The following is a 16,012-nucleotide window of genomic DNA, read 5'->3' as shown; positions in this document are numbered from 1 at the left end:
CAGTTTTTTTGAGGAGTGGGATTTGCTCAGGGACGTCCAGATTTACTGTAGAGAAACAAAGACTCGGAAATCTTCACATAAGATGTTTCGTCTGATAAAAGAAAATAAAAATCCCGGACTTTACTGAACCAAATTAAAAATATTATTGATAGAAGAGGAGGAGACCTGGTTTAGTCCTGGTTTAGACCTGGTTTAGTCCTGGTTTAGTCTTGGTTTAGTCCTGGTTTTGACCTGGTTTAGTCCTGGTTTAGTCTTGGTTTAGTCCTGGTTTAGTCCTGGTTTTGACCTGGTTTAGTCCTGGTTTAGTCTTGGTTTAGTCCTGTTTAGTTTTACCTGGTTTTAGTTTTCCTGGTTTCCTGGTTTAGACCTGGTTTTGACCTGGTTTAGTCCTGGTTTTAGTTCTGGTTTAGTCCTGGTTTTAGTTCTGGTTTAGTCCTGGTTTTAGTGCTGGTTTAGCCCAAAATGTGAAAACAGGAAAATACCTCTGTGTAATCCATTTATTTCAACCAAGTAACTGTAATCCAATTACCACTCATTGAAACAGTAACTGTAACCGAATACAGTTACTCATAATTTGTACTCTGATTATGTAAATCCAGCACATGTAATCTGTTACTCCCCAACACTGCCTGTGGTTCTGTGGCCCGTGTTCACACCTGCGCGGCCGATGGCGTCATTGTGTGCAGTGGAGCTGGTGCTTTTGGCAGTGAGTGTCCGTCCAGCGTCATGGAGCGTCTATTGAGCGGCGGGACTGATGTTGTGTGTTGTGGTGTTGCTCCGCGGTGGGTTTGTGGATGTGGGGACGGTGGTGGGGAGTGGGAGCGGCCGGGGGAGAGAGGCTGTGGGGCTTCTGTCATCTCATTTCTATTTGAATTTCATACACTGGCCTAAATGTTTCAAATGTAATGCACATGCAAACATATAATATCAAATATACAAAGTGTAGATTGTGCAGAGTCGAGTCTCAGGTCTGATCTGATTCTGGTCTGGTTCCTGTTTTGTCCAGTTCATTAAGTTTACTAAGGCTGCGTTCAGACTGCAGCCTGAAGTGACCCAAATCCAATTTTTTTGCCTCTATGTGACCTGTATCTGATCTTTTAATGACAGTCTGAACGACACAGATCCGATTTTTAAAAATGCGACCCAGGACACTTGGATATGTGGTCCTGAAACCGATACATATCTGATCTTTTGACATGTGACTTCAGTCTGAACGGCCAAAGTGCATTCATCCGACCTACACGTTATCAACAAGACACAAACGTCACTATTCTGCGCTGAAGTAGGCGAAAATTGTTAATGAACTCTGTGTCACTGAAGCAAAGCACATCACCACTCACCACTCTTGGCTACGTCTCCACATCCACATGTTCCTTTCAACGGACGTCGCTGCCACTGTCCCACAAAACACCACGGCCAAAAACCTCGTCCTTCTCCTTCTCAATCTCCTCCTTAAAACAAGTAAGTTGTTCATGTTCTGGCTCCGGTACGAGAGGAACTTTAAAATCTCCAGTGCTCAATGCTGCGTCCATGTTTGGACAACTTCCGTTAAACACAGAGCACGCTCACTGCGGTTGACGTTGTCGTGTCTCCAGTGTCACATGTGGGACACCTTCGGGCCGTTTAACATTCACACTGGAGTCACATACAAGTTCACATTTAATTGGAAATGTGAAGGACCTCGCAAAAACATCGGATTTCACAAAAAAATTGGAATTGAGCATTAAGCCCTGCAGTCTGAACGTAGCCTAAGTTACACTTTCCAAGACCAGACTGTGTGTGTGTGTGTGTGTGTGTGAGAGAGAGAGAGAGAGAGAGAGAGAGAGAGAGAGAGAGAGAGAGAGAGAGAGGAGAGACAAAAAGAGGAAGAGAGAGGGAGGGAGAAAAATAGCAGAGTGAAAGTGAGAGGGAGAGGGGGTAGACAGTATAGATAGAATAAATAACATCTGAAAAGACAGACAGACAGAGAGATAATAAAGAATATTTGAAAATACAAGAGGGAAAAGAGAAGAGAGAAGAGAGCAAGAGAAAGGGGGGAGGAGAGGAGGAGTGGACATGATTTATGCGCGGCGCCCCCTGCAGAGCTCTTAAGGCGGGTGCATATTTCAGTCGCGGCTCAGATTGGAGTGGTTCAGACGCAGGAGATTTACTCAAGTGTCAGACTGTAATACAGAAGAGGAGGCGACAGGGCATCTGACATAATCACTCCGCCTGCATTAAAGCAGCACTACGTCACTTTTCTGATGGGGGGGGGTCCGTGGTTGCTGCTTTGCCTGAAATGTTCCACAGAATAGAGGTTTTGCATCGTCACGTGTCCCCATGGCAACGGTACCTACGCCGCCATGACACCGGGCACACTATGTCATTGACTTCAGCAGCATCAGAGAAACATGGGCAGGTTTTGTTGTGTATTTGGTTGTTCTAGACGCTCTGAAAGGGATAAAAGATAAATTTCTTTCTTCACTGTTCCTCTGGAAATGACTCATCAGGAGCTCAAACAAGGGAATTATCGAAAAAAGAAAGGAATTATGGTTAGAGAACATAAACCACGAAGAGATTTCCAATGGTACCATCAAGACACACACACGTCACATTCATCAAGGTATTTACTATTTAAATTGTTTCATAACTTATTTAATGAGAGAAGCACATTTACTGAACTAAAATGTAAAAAGAAAACATTTGCAGTGTGAGTGGCAGTAGAAACTGGATCTTCCAGTGCACATATAAACATGTCACTCGTCGTAGGACCCATGTTTTCTTTATTGTCTTGCTTATCCACAACTATGTCTTCTAGAATTAATCACTTTTTTGTGAGTGGATCTTTCTAACGTTCGCGAGGATCTTTTCATGGTCGATTCTTTCGAGGTTCGGCTCACAGACTCTTCGACTCGTGCTCCATGTTGATCATAGGAGCCCAGTGTGGGTTCATTGAATCGTAAACTAGTGCGGGTTTTCCTGGATAAATTAATGAAATTTTAGTTCAGTAAATGTACTTCTTTCATTAAATAATCTATGAAACAATTTAAATAGCAAATACCTTGATGAAACTTCTAGTGTCTTGATGGTAACATTGGAAATCTCTTTCGTGGTTTATGTTCTCTAGCCATAATCTGCATCTTTTTTTCTATAATTCCCTTGTTTGAGCTCCTGATGAGTCATTTCAGGAACAGTAAAGAAACAAATCATTTTATCCCTTTCAGAGCGTCTAGAACAACCAAATACACAACAAAACCTGCCCATGTTTCTCCGATGCAACTGAAGTCAATGACATAGTGTGCCCGGTGTCATGGCGGCGTAGGTACCGTTGTCATGGGAGACACGTGATGGTTGTATATTTCCCTGGTTTACTAAATATATTAGTTTTACGCTTGCACAGCATGATTTAGTCCTGTTAAATCCGGTTTGAGACATAGTTTAGTCTTGGTTTATTCCTGGTTTAGTCCTGGTTTTAGTTCCGGTTTAGTCCTAGTTTAGACCTGGTTTAGACCTGGTTTTAGACCTGGTTTTAGTCCTGGTTTTAGTCCTGGTTTTAGTCCTAGTTTAGACCTGGTTTAGACCTGGTTTTAGACCTGGTTTTAGACCTGGTTTTAGTCCTGGTTTTAGTCCTGGTTTTCGACTTAGTTTAGTGTCCAGCAATGAGTGGAATTACCGAAAAAAAAAAAAAGGAAAAAAAAAAGGGATATAGCCCAAAATGTGAAAACAGGAAAATACCTCTGTGTAATCCATTTATTTCAACAAAGTAACTGTAATCCAACTACTACTCATTGAAACAGTAACTGTAACTGAATACAGTTACTCATAATTTGTACTCTGATTACTCTGGTACATGTAATCTGTTACTCCCCAACACTGCCCGTTTGTCAGCGCGTACGTAAACAGAATATCCTGAATCCTGCCATAACCGGGACACTGATGTTCATGGAAACACACTCACTGTCGTTCCCTCCTCATAAACAGACCTGGACTTGTGTTTTGTTTCATTCACGCGTGTTTGAATAATCCTGCATTATTAGTCTGTCTACACCTCCAAAACTCAGAATGCTCTGCTCCACCTTGTGATGTCATGAAGTGGTAGTTTTCACGTTAACAGCTCCTTTCACTGATCTTTAGTTTAGTAGAAATTGGCGATTCCGGGTGTGAGTATTTGCAGTATTTGCGCGTTAAAGATGCGCGAATGAAACAAAAAAAAAAACACGAACGGCATTAGAGCAGATCAGAAAATAGCGTGAAACGGAATGAAGAGGCTGTGTTTTTCATATTTTTAAGGCTGTAAAAGGAGGCGCGGGGCGGTTTGTGTACTCTGAGCGCGGTCGTGTTGTGAGAGCGAGAGTTGTATTAGATTTACAGTGTGGAGCGGTGAGGGCCTCTGTCTGAATGATGGATCTGTGAGAGACAAATATACAACACAACCTGCAATGCACCAACCTCCTCCTCTGTAATTAGTATTTCAAACAGGGACTTACTGTACGCACGAGGAAGGAAGGAAGGAAGGAAGGAAGGAAGAGAGGGGGAGAGAGAAGGGGTGAGGAGAAGGGAGAAAGAGACATCTGAGAGTGAGAAAGAGAGAGAAGAGAGGAACGGGGAAGCGGAATGAGGGAGAGGGAGAGGGGAGGAGAAAGGGGAAGAGGGGAGGAGAGAGAAGAAGAGAGACAGGTGGGTAAAGGAGGAGAGAGAAGGAGGGGAGTGAAGAAGAGGGTGAGTGTGTGAGAGAGAAACAGAGAGAGAGAGAGGAGAGGAAGAGAGAGAATAGGTGAGAGGGAGAAGAGAGGAGAGAAAGAGAGGAGGTGAGAGAGACAGAGACATAGAGAGAGAGGAGAGGAAGAGAGAGAATACGAGAAAGGGGAGAAGAAAGAGAGGGAGGAGTACAGGGAGAGAGGAAGAGGTGAGAGAAGAAGTGAGAGAGAGAGACAGAGAGGAGAGGAAGAGACAGAATAGGACAGAGGGGGAGAGAGAGAGAGAGAGAGAAGAGGAGAAGTACAGAGAGAGAGAGAGAGAGGAAGAGAGAGAGAGAAGAGAGAGAGAAGAGAGAGAGAGAGAGAGAAGAGGAGAAGAGAGAGAGAGGAGAGAGAGAGAGAGAGAGACAGAGAGAGAGAGAGAGAGAGAGAGAGAGAGAGAGAAAAAGAGAGAATAGGAGAGAGGGGGGGGAAAAGAGAGAGAGAGAAGAGGGAGGAGTGTTGAGAGAGAGAGGAAGAGAGAGAGAGAAGAGGGAGGAGTACAAAGAGAGAGAGGAAGAGGTGAGAGAGAGAGAGAGACACAGAGAAAAAGAGAGAATAGGAGAGAGGGGGGAAAAAGAGAGAGAGAGAAGAGGGAGGAGTGTTGAGAGAGAGAGGAAGAGGTGAGACAGAGACAGAGAGAGAGAGAGAGAGAGAGAGAGGAAAGGAAGGGAGAGAGTCGGACAGAGGGGGAGAAGAGAGAGACAAAGAAAAGGGATGAGTACAGAGAGAGAGGAAGAGAGAGAAGAGGTGAGACAGAGAGAGAGGAGAGGAAGAGAGAGAATAGGACAGAGGGGGAGAAGAGAGAGAGAAAGAAAATGGAGGAGAAGAGAGAGGAAGAGAGAGAGAAGAGGTGAGAGGAAGACAGAGAGAGAGAGGAGAGGAATAGAGAGAATAGGCGGGAAGGGGAAGAAGAGAGAAAGAGAGAAGAGGGAGGCGTACAGAGAGAGAGAGAAAGAGAGAGAAGAGGTGCGGCAGAGAGAGAAGGGAGGAAGAGAGAGAATAGGAGAAAGGGGGAGAGGAAAGAAACAAGAGACACTGAACGGAAGGGAGGAAAAGAGAAAGAGACAGAAGAGAAATGGAGATGACAGATGATAAGGGAGAGAGAGAGAAAGCACATGATAGAGACAAAAATGAAGGAAAGAGAAAAGAGAGACATAGAGAAGGGAGGGTATAGACAGAGTGGAGAGGGGAGGAGAAACGGAAAGAGTGAGAGAAGAGAGAAGAAAGGAGGAGGAAAAAGCGAGAGGGGAGCGAGAGTGGGCGATAAATCTGAACAAACAGCACCTTTCAGAATTACTACTGAAGTGGGACCCTCAAAGAATACAATCAACGGGCGAGGGAGGAGAGGACATAAAGAAGGGAGAGAAAAAGAGAGGGAGAGAGAGAGAGAGAGAGAGAGAGAGAGAGAGAGGGTGTCAGCTTTATAACCTGAGTAATGTTTTGGTCCAAATGAGGGTCGAGACAATTTGAAACGTCGCAATTAGGAAATCACAAAGGCTGCGATTATCCGAGTGATAAACTGTCCTCTCTGAAAAACAAAATGTCCCACAGCATGGCATTAAACCCAAGCAGATAGCAGGTCCTCCACCGGCAAAGTTACACAGTGCATCTTTAATGAGTCCGTGGTAAGAAAAGCGAAAGTAAAAACTCTTTTTGTTGGAGGAATAGAGACGTTACATTGTGATTTCTGATTTAACACATGGTGCGTTCAAGTGTTTATGGTAAATTCATGGGAAATTTGAGTGCCTGTGTTATACTGCTCTAGTGCCCATGCTGTGTTTGAGTGCCTACGGTAAATCCGAGTGTTATAATATTGCAGCGTCCATGGTGTGTTCAAGTAACTGTGGCAAATTTGAGTGTCTGTGTTGTACTGTTAGAGTGTCCATGCTGCGTTCGGGTCTCTGTGGTAAATCCGAGCGTTATACTGTGAAAGTGCTCGTGGTGCGTTCAGGGGCGGTTCAGAGCTGAGAGTTACTATTGAAGTGTCTGGGGTAAATCCGGGTGTTATACTGCTGAAGTGTCCGTGCTGCGTTCGAGAGACTGCGGTGCATCTGAGCGCCTGTGTTACACTGTTCTACTGTCTATGGTGTGTTCGAGTGACTATGGTAAATCCGAGTGTTATACTGTGGAAGTGCTCATGGTGTGGAGTAAATCCGGCGTGCATTTTATAATGGTAAAATGCCCGTGGTGCGTTCGGGGGCAGTTCTGAGCTGTGAAGTGTCCACGCTGCGTTGAAGTAACTGCGGTAAATCCGAGTGTCCGTGTTATACTGCTGAAGTGTCTGCGGTGTCTATGATGCATTCGGGTGACAGTGTTATACTGTTAAAGTGCTCGTGGTGTGTTCAGGTAGCTGTGGTAAAACCAAGTGTTATACTGTTGTGCTGCTGGTGCGTTCGAGTATCTGTTTTATTGTCTGAAAAAGCCTGTGGTGCATTCAGAGGCAGTCCAGAGCAGAGTTTTAGACTGTTAAGTATGGTGCATTTGAGTGACTCTGGTAAATTTCAGCGTCTGTGTTATATTGTTGAAGTCTCTACGGTGTGTTCAAGCAACTGTGGTAAATTCCAATGTTATACTGTTGTCTCTGTGGTGCGTTTGAGTGCCTGTTTTATAGTGTTCAAAAAATTCAGAGCCGTGGAGTGCTATAGCCTGCTGTTGAAGTGCTTGTGGTGTGTTCAAGTGACTGTGATAAATCTGAGTGTCTGTTTAATAGTGTTAAAATGTCCGTGGTGCGTTCAGGAGCACTTCAGAGCTGTGGAGTGCTGCAGTTCTAGTGTCTAGGATGCATTTGAGTGCCTGTGTTATACCGTTATAGTATCCATGCTGTGTTTGAGTGACTGTGGTAAATTTGAGTGTCTGTGTGTGTTATACTACTGAAGTGTGTTAAAGTGGCTGTCGTAAATCTGAGCATCTGTTTCATAGTGTTAGACTGTCTGTGGTGCGTTCAGGGGCACTTCAGAGCTGCGTGTTATACTGTTGAAGTGTATGGTATGTTTAAGTAGCTGTGGTAAATCCGAGCATCTGTTTATTGTGTCTGAATATCCGTGGTGCATTCAGGGGCACTTCAGAGTTGTGTAGTGTTGTCGCTTGTGGTGTGTTCGAATGACTGTGGCAAATCTGAGCGTCTGTTTATAGTATTACACGGTCCGTGGTGCATTCAGGGGCAGTTTGATGATGTGTAGTGCTATACTGTTGAAGTGTTCAAGTAGCGGTGGTAAATCCGAGCGTCTATACTGTCTGAATGTCTGTGGTGCGTTCAGGGGCACTTCAGAGTTGTGTAGTGTTTGAGTGGTGCTTGTGATGTGTTCGAGTGATTGTGGTAAATCTGAGTGTCTGTTTTATAGTGTTAGACTGTCTGTGGTGCGTTCAGGGGCACTATAGAGTTGTGTAGTGTTATACTGTTGAAGTGCTTATGGTGTATTCGAGTAGCTGTGGTAAATCCAAGCGTCTGTTTATAGTGATACACTGTCCGTGGTGCATTCAGGGGCAATATAGAGCTGTGTAGTGTTATGCTGTTGGTGTTTGTGGTGTGTTCAAGTAACTGTGGTAAATCCGAGTGTCTGTTTATAGCGTCTGAATGTCCGTGGTGCGTTCAGGGGCAGTTCAGACCTGTGAAGTGTTATACTGTTGAAGTGTATGGTGTGTTCAAGTAGCTGTGGTAAATCCGATCGTCTGTTTTATAGAGTCAGACTGCCTGTGGTGCGTTCAGGGGCAGTTTGATGATGTGTAGCGTTATACTGTTGAAGTGTTCGTGGTGTGTTCAAGTAGCTGTGGTAAATCCAAGCGTCTGTTTATAGTATCTGAATGTCTGTGGTGCGTTCAGGGGGCACTTCAGAGCTGTGTAGTGTTATACTGTTGAAGTGTATGGTGTGTTCGAGTGGATGTGGTAAATCCCAGCGTCTGTTTATAGTGTTAGACAATCCGTGGTGCGTTCAGGGGCACTTCAGAGCTGTGTAGTGTTAAACCGTTGAAGTGTTCTTGGTGTGTTCGAGTGGATGTGGTAAATCCAAGCGTCTGTTTATAGTATCTGAATGTCTGTGGTGCGTTCAGGGGCACTTCAGAGCTGTGTAGTGTTATACTGTTGAAGTGTTCTTGGTGTGTTCGAGTGGATGTGGTAAATCCGGGCGTCTGTTTATAGTGTTAGACAATCCGTGGTGCGTTCAGGGGCACTTCAGAGCTGTGTAGTGTTAAACCGTTGAAGTGTTCTTGGTGTGTTCGAGTGGATGTGGTAAATCCGGGCGTCTGTTTATAGTGTTAGACTGTCCGTGGTGCGTTCAGGGGCAGTTCAGAGCTGTGTGAAGGCCATTTTGAAGGAGCTCGTTCGTTTTTCTCTTTGACACTGACAGAAGACGCCATTTTGAGTGATCGCCCAAGTCCAAAGCAATCAGACTCACGCTCGTAAAGACACGAACGCTACAAGAGGAGAGGCAGAGAGAGGGATGGAAGGAGAGAAAGAACGAAGGAGGGGGATGAGATGAGAGGGAGAGGCAGAGAGAGAGAGAGGATTAGAGGAGAGAGACTGAGGGAGAGCAAGAAAGAAAAAAATGGAAAAGAGAGGGAGGAGGCAGAGAAAGAGGGAGGATAGAGAAGAGGAAGACAGAGGGATAGTGTGGGAGGAGGCAGGGAGAGGAGAGGGGTGAGAGCGAGAGAGAAGAAGGGCAGAGAGGAGAAGAGAGAGAAAAAATGAGGGGAGGGGAATAAGGAAGGGAAGGAGAAGGAGGGACAGAGGTAAAAAGAGGTGGAGAAATATGAGAGAGTGAGAGAATGAGAGAGAGAGAAGAGGGAGGAGTAAAGAGAGAGGTGAAGAGAGAATGAGAAGAGGTGAGAGAGAGAATATGAGAGAGGGGGAGAAGAGAGAGAGAAAGAGAAGTGGGAAGAATACAGAGAGAGAGGAAGAGAGAGAAGAGGTGAGAGAGACAGAGAGAGAGGAGGAGAGCGAATAGGAGAGAGGGGGAGAAGAGAGAGGAGTAAAGAGAGAGGTGTAGAGAGAGGTGTAGAGAGAGAGGATAAGATAGAGAAGCTGTGAGAGAGGAGAGGAAGAGAGAGGGAGGGAGAGGGAGGTAAGAAGAGGAGGAGAAATATGAGAGAGTGAGAGAATGAGAGAGAGAGAGAGAGAGAGAAGGAGTACAGGCAGAGAAGAAGAGCTGAGAGGAGAGGTGAGAGAGAGAATAGGAGAGAGAGGGAGAAGAGAGAGAGAGAGAGAGAAGTGGGAAGAATACAGACAGAGAGGAAGAGAGAAGAGGTGAGAGAGAGAGAGAGAGAGAGAGAGGAGAGGAGAGGAAGAGAGCAAATAGGAGAGAGGGGGAGAAGAGAGAGGAAGAGAGAGAAGAGGTGAGAGACAGAGAGAGAGGAGAGGAAGAGAGAGAATAGGAGAGAGATGGGGAAAGAGAGAGAATAGGAGAGAGAGGGAGAAGAGAGAGGAAGAGAGAGAATAGGAGAGAGGGGGAGAAGAGAGAGGAAGAGAGAGAGAGGGAGAAGAGAGAGAATTGGAGAGAGAGGGAGAAGAGAGAGGAAGAGAGAATTGGAGAGAGAGGGAGAAGAGAGAGAGAAGAGAGAGAGAAGAGGTGAGAGAGAGGTGGAAGAGAGAGAGAAATAGAGGGACAGAAGTACACAGAGAGGAAGAGCTGAGAGAGACACAGAAAGAGAGGAAGAGAGAGAATAGGAGAGAGAGGATGGGATAGAGAAGAGTAGAGAGGGATGAGAGAGAAGAGGAAGAAGAGCAGAGAGGAAGAGAGGGGAAATGGTCTGAAAAACAGGATTTGTCAGATGTGTCGCTCTTGGATTTTAATTATGTGAGAAATAATCCTCAGTGGTTTTGTGTTTGTGAGTTTTGACGAGAAACGACGTTTGGAATGAAAAGTGTCATGAGAGCGATCGTCTGAACGCAAACGGACGCTCTTCTAACTCTACAACACACACGGACCAGAACACACACGGACCAGACACACACACAGCGACCAGAACACACGCGACCAGAACACACACCATCCAGAAACACACGCCATCCAGAACACACACGGACCAGAACACACACGGACCAGAACACACGCGGACCAGAACACACACGGACCAGAACACACACGGACCAGAACACACACGGACCAGAACACACACGGACCAGAACACACACCAGAACACACACCATCCAGAACACACACGGACCAGAACACACACCATCCAGACCACACGCGGACCAGAACACACACCATCCAGAACACACGCGGACCAGAACACACAGCGGACCAGACACACACCATCCAGACAACACGGACCAGAACACACACCACCAGACACACACCACACATCCAGACACACACATCCAGAACACACAGGCCAGAACACACGCAGCCAGCACCAGACCAGAACACACACTTGTCCGACACTTTACGAAGATGTGAGTCTGATCGCTGCTTCAGATGGGCGTGATTGACAGGTGGATGAGCCAATCAGGGACGTGTACGATCTGTCCATATCAGGTAAAAGGAAATAAATATCACAGGAAGTGACAAATCTGGCTGTTTCCTGCAGTCAGTGAGTGATGCACTAAATCAGGGGTGGGCACACTTTTTGGCTCGTGGGCCACAAAAAAATAAAATAAATAAATAAATAAAAATATCATGGGATATGTAAAAAAAAACTGTGCTTGAATTTCAATTGAAAGTCATTACAAAGAATTACAACAAAATATCTGTGTTTCTAAAACACTGAAAATTAAAATGAATAAAATATATATATATATTTTTAAAATTACTAAGATTTACTGTTTTGCAGCACTGAAAGTTCTGTTCTCCTTCAGGATATTATCCTCATCACTCTCCTCCTGACTCTTTATTTCAAACACTGTAGAAGATGCAGATCTACTTCTGTTCAATGTGCGTCCCCAGAGCCAAAACTCAACAACGACCAACGCCAGGACGGAACAGTGCCAGTGTGCCAGTCTGCGAGCAACGTGTTATATTTGATCTAGTGCGCACTGTTTATAATGAGTGAGTTTACATGCACATCAGTATCTCGGTTACTGCAACGTAAAGTTGAGTGTGAATGTGTCCAAAAGACAAACATTTCTCAGTGTTTTCATCACAACTGTAGCCAACACGAATAAAGTGACCATACATGAGTGACATCACTGTGCTAAACCTGCACACCTGCAAACCTGCACTCATATGACCTGCACTCGTATGACCTGCACTCGTATGACCTTTCACTCATATGACCTGCACTCGTATGACCTTTCACTCATATGACCTGCACTCATATGACCTGCACTCGTATGACCTTTCACTCATATGACCTGCACTCATATGACCTGCACTTGTATGACCTGCACTCGTATGACCTGCACTCGTATGACCTGCACTCGTATGACCTGCACACGAACGACCTGCACTCGTAAGATCGCTGAAAAATTAAACATGAAACATCTCCTTCGATATACAAGGCACTAAACTCTGATAACGATGTCTCTTCCAAATCGATTCGATGTGGTTCAGTAAAAAATAAAGTTTAAATCATGTCTGTGATAGTAAAAGTCTTTGTTAAACCACTTCTTGTGCAAAGTTCATATGAAACACAAACATTTTAATCCTCAAAACAGTGAAAATGAGTTTTCTTCCTGCAACAAAACTTTAGCGCTGTAACAAAAAAAAAATACTCTTGGCGATATATCGAAACAGCAGCCCACGGTATCGATACTGTATCATCACATTCCCTCTCTCCAGCTTCCACTCTTCTCTCTCCATCTCTATCTATCCTCTCTCTCCTCTTTTTCCTCTACTCCTTCTCTCCAGCACCCACCCCCCGCTGTCTCCATCTCTCCCTCCTCTCTCTCTATCCCCTCTCTTTTCTTTCTCCTGTCACTCCCTTTTTTATCGTCCCCCCATCTCCTCTCCATCATACCGTCCCCTCTCTCCACTCTTTTTTCTCTACTCCCTCTCTCCAGCTTCCCCTCTTCTCTCTCTCCAGTCTCTCTCTCTCTATGTATCCTCTTTCCCCCCTTTTCTCCCTCGCTGTCTCCATCTCTCCCTCTTCTCCATCCATCCTTTTTCTCTCCTCCTTCTCTCCAGCTCTCCCTCTTTTTCCTCTACTCCTTCTCCCTCTCCTTTTTCTCTTCTCTCTCTCTTTTCCATCCTCCTCTCTCTTACGCTCTCCCCTCTTTTCTCTCTCCTTTTCTCTCCCCTCCCTCTCTCCAGCTCTCCTCTCGTTCTTCTCTCCTCCCTCTCCAGTCTCTCCCCTGTTTCCTCTTGCTCTCCCTACTTTCTCTGTCTGTCTCTTCTCTCCAGTCTCTCCCTCTCCTCCTCTCCTCCTCTCCTCCCTCTCTCCAGCTCAGTGTGTTCTTGTCGTTTGCCTGTGGGGGGCGCTGTCCTGGGACGCGAGGTGAGAGAGACAGATGCTTCTGAGGCTCCCAGACCGCGCAGAGGAAACAGAGCGCGTCGGCTGTCCTCTAATGCTCTCTCGCTCTCTTTCTGTCCCTCTATCCATCTATTTAGCCGTCTCTCTCGCTCCTCTCTTTCGTCTCTCCGTAATCGTCCTCTTCCTTTCCTTCTACGTCTCTCTCTTCCCGCCTTTCTCTCCCTCCGTTGTCCCTCCATCGTCCTGGGGGTTTCTCTTTCTGTCAGGTATTTTTAAACTCTCTCATTCTGACCTCAGCTGCAGAGATGGACTAAACCAGGACTAAACCAGGACTAAACCAGGACTAAACCAGGACTAAAACCAGGACTAAACCAGGACTAAACCAGGACTAAACCAGGACTAAAACCAGGACTAAACCAGGACTAAACCAGGACTAAACCAGGACTAAACCAGGACTAAAACCAGGACTAACCAGGACTAACCAGGACTAAACAGGACTAAAACCAGGACTAAACCAGGACTAAACCAGGACTAAACCAGGACTAAAACCAGGACTAAACCAGGACTAAACCAGGACTAAACCAGGACTAAAACCAGGACTAAAACCAGGACTAAAACCAGGACTAAACCAGGACTAAACCAGGACTAAACCAGGACTAAACCAGGACTAAACCAGGACTAAAACCAGGACTAAACCAGGACTAAAACCAAGACTAAAACCAGGACTAAACCAGGTCTAAACCAGGACTAAAGCAGGACTAAACCAGGACTAAACCAAGACTAAAACCAGGATTAAACCAGGACTAAACCAAGACTAAAACCAGGACTAAACCAGGACTAAACCAGGTCTAAATCAGGACTAAATCAGGACTAAACCAGGACTAAACCAGAACTAAACCAGGACTAAAACAGGACTAAACCAGATCTAAACCAGGACTAAACCAGGTCTTAACCAGGGCTAAACAAGGTCTAAACCAGGACTAAACAAGGACTGAACCAGGACTAACTGAGGACTAAACTAAAACTAAACAAGGACTTAACCAGGACTAAACCAGGTTTATGTTTTGCAAGTCTTTTTAAGCATTTAAAACACCTGCAATTGACAAACTGCAAAATACAGTAGATTTAGTTTAATGCCATGCTGTGGAACATTCCAGACAAACCAATAACATCTCCATGGAAACAACCAGGACGCTCCACTGGAAAAGTTACACAGACTTTCTTGCATTTCTTTTTTTAAGCTCAAGTTTGCACACATTTGAAAACAGTTCATGGTGACAGGCCTGGATTATCTTGTGTCTCGTGTTTCACCCTCTCCCCCAAGTCTCAGGACATTTCATATTACACTTCTATTTATGCTGCATTTTTGAGCACACACTGTTTTTCTCACAGACAGAAGCTGAAACTTTTACGAGGCTGTCAAAAAAAAAACAAAAAAAAAACCCTGCAGATTTGTGGTTCTACGTTTCACCGTGACCGAGCTCGTGTCTCAGACTGAGGGAGATCCAGCCTGATATTCCTGCTCCTCTCTCACGCACACATCTGTATTTCAGTCTGATGCAACGAGAAAAACTGAGAAAATCTTTGAAAACTTTTTGCACATTTTCGGAGGATACAACAATAAAACAGAATAGTCACGCACTGCATGGAAATGCTGAAACCTCCAAATCTCTTGTCATTGTGGACAGAATTTATAACCAAGAATTTGAATAGTTAAAATAACACACTGAAAATAAAACATGGTGCTCTGTGTAACTTTTCTGGAGTGTGTGTCTCCATAGTGATGTTATCACATGGCCTAGAATGTTCCACACTATGGCATTTCATGTCTTTGTTTTGTTTCTATTCAATTAAAGGTAAAAATACTAATCCAGACAACATCTCCATGGAGACAGTGAAAGTTACATAGTGCACCTTTAATAATAAGCATTTAGACCTATATTATAGTTGGTTTAGTAGTAGTAGTAGTAGTAGTAGTAGGCTTGTATTAGTACTAGCACCTGTATTGTAGTGCTTGGTGCAGTAGTAGTAGTAGTAGTAGGCTTGTATTAGTACTAGTACCTGTATTGTAGTGCTTGGTGCAGTAGTAGTAGTAGTAGTAGGCTTGTATTAGTACTAGTACCTGTATTGTAGTGCTTGGTGCAGTAGTAGTAGTAGTAGGCTTGTATTAGTACTAGTACCTGTATTGTAGTGCTTGGTGCAGTAGTAGTAGTAGTAGTAGGCTTGTATTAGTACTAGTACCTGTATTGTAGTGCTTGGTGCAGTAGTAGTAGTAGTAGGCTTGTATTAGTACTAGTACCTGTATTGTAGTGCTTGGTGCAGTTAGTAGTAGTGTAGTAGTAGTAGTAGGCTAGTATTAGTACTAGTACCTGTATTGTAGTGCTTGGTGCAGTAGTAGTAGTAGTAGTAGGCTAGTATTAGTACTAGTACCTGTATTGTAGTGCTTGGTGCAGTAGTAGTAGTAGTAGGCTAGTATTAGTACTAGTACCTGTATTGTAGTGCTTGGTGCAGTAGTAGTAGTAGTAGTAGGCTAGTATTAGTACTAGTACCTGTATTGTAGTGCTTGGTGCAGTAGTAGTAGTAGTAGTAGTAGTAGGCTAGTATTAGTACTAGTACCTGTATTGTAGTGCTTGGTGCAGTAGTAGTAGTAGTAGTAGTAGGCTTGTATTAGTACTAGTACCTGTATTGTAGTGCTTGGTGCAGTAGTAGTAGTAGTAGTAGGCTAGTATTAGTACTAGTACCTGTATTGTAGTGCTTGGTGCAGTAGTAGTAGTAGTAGTAGTAGTAGGCTAGTATTAGTACTAGTACCTGTATTGTAGTGCTTGGTGCAGTAGTAGTAGTAGTAGTAGTAGGCTAGTATTAGTACTAGTACCTGTATTGTAGTGCTTGGTGCAGTAGTAGTAGTAGTAGGCTTGTATTAGTACTAGTACCTGTATTGTAGTGCTTGG

At 44.6% G+C, this 16,012-nt stretch overlaps 1 protein-coding gene across 1 annotated transcript in view; it reads right to left on the bottom strand.

The window, feature by feature from the left end:
• glra1 (glycine receptor, alpha 1) overlaps nucleotides 1–16,012 on the bottom strand; it is a 279,246-nt gene that overhangs the window by 67,252 nt on the left and 195,982 nt on the right.

Source organism: Boleophthalmus pectinirostris, unplaced genomic scaffold, assembly GCF_026225935.1.
Source record: "Boleophthalmus pectinirostris isolate CB_2022bp ecotype Guang Dong unplaced genomic scaffold, ASM2622593v1 HiC_scaffold_23, whole genome shotgun sequence".
In the NCBI taxonomy this organism is placed as follows: Eukaryota; Metazoa; Chordata; class Actinopteri; order Gobiiformes; family Gobiidae; genus Boleophthalmus; species Boleophthalmus pectinirostris.
Note: the sequence above shows the minus strand (reverse complement) of the source record. Positions and strands in the feature narration are given on the sequence as shown.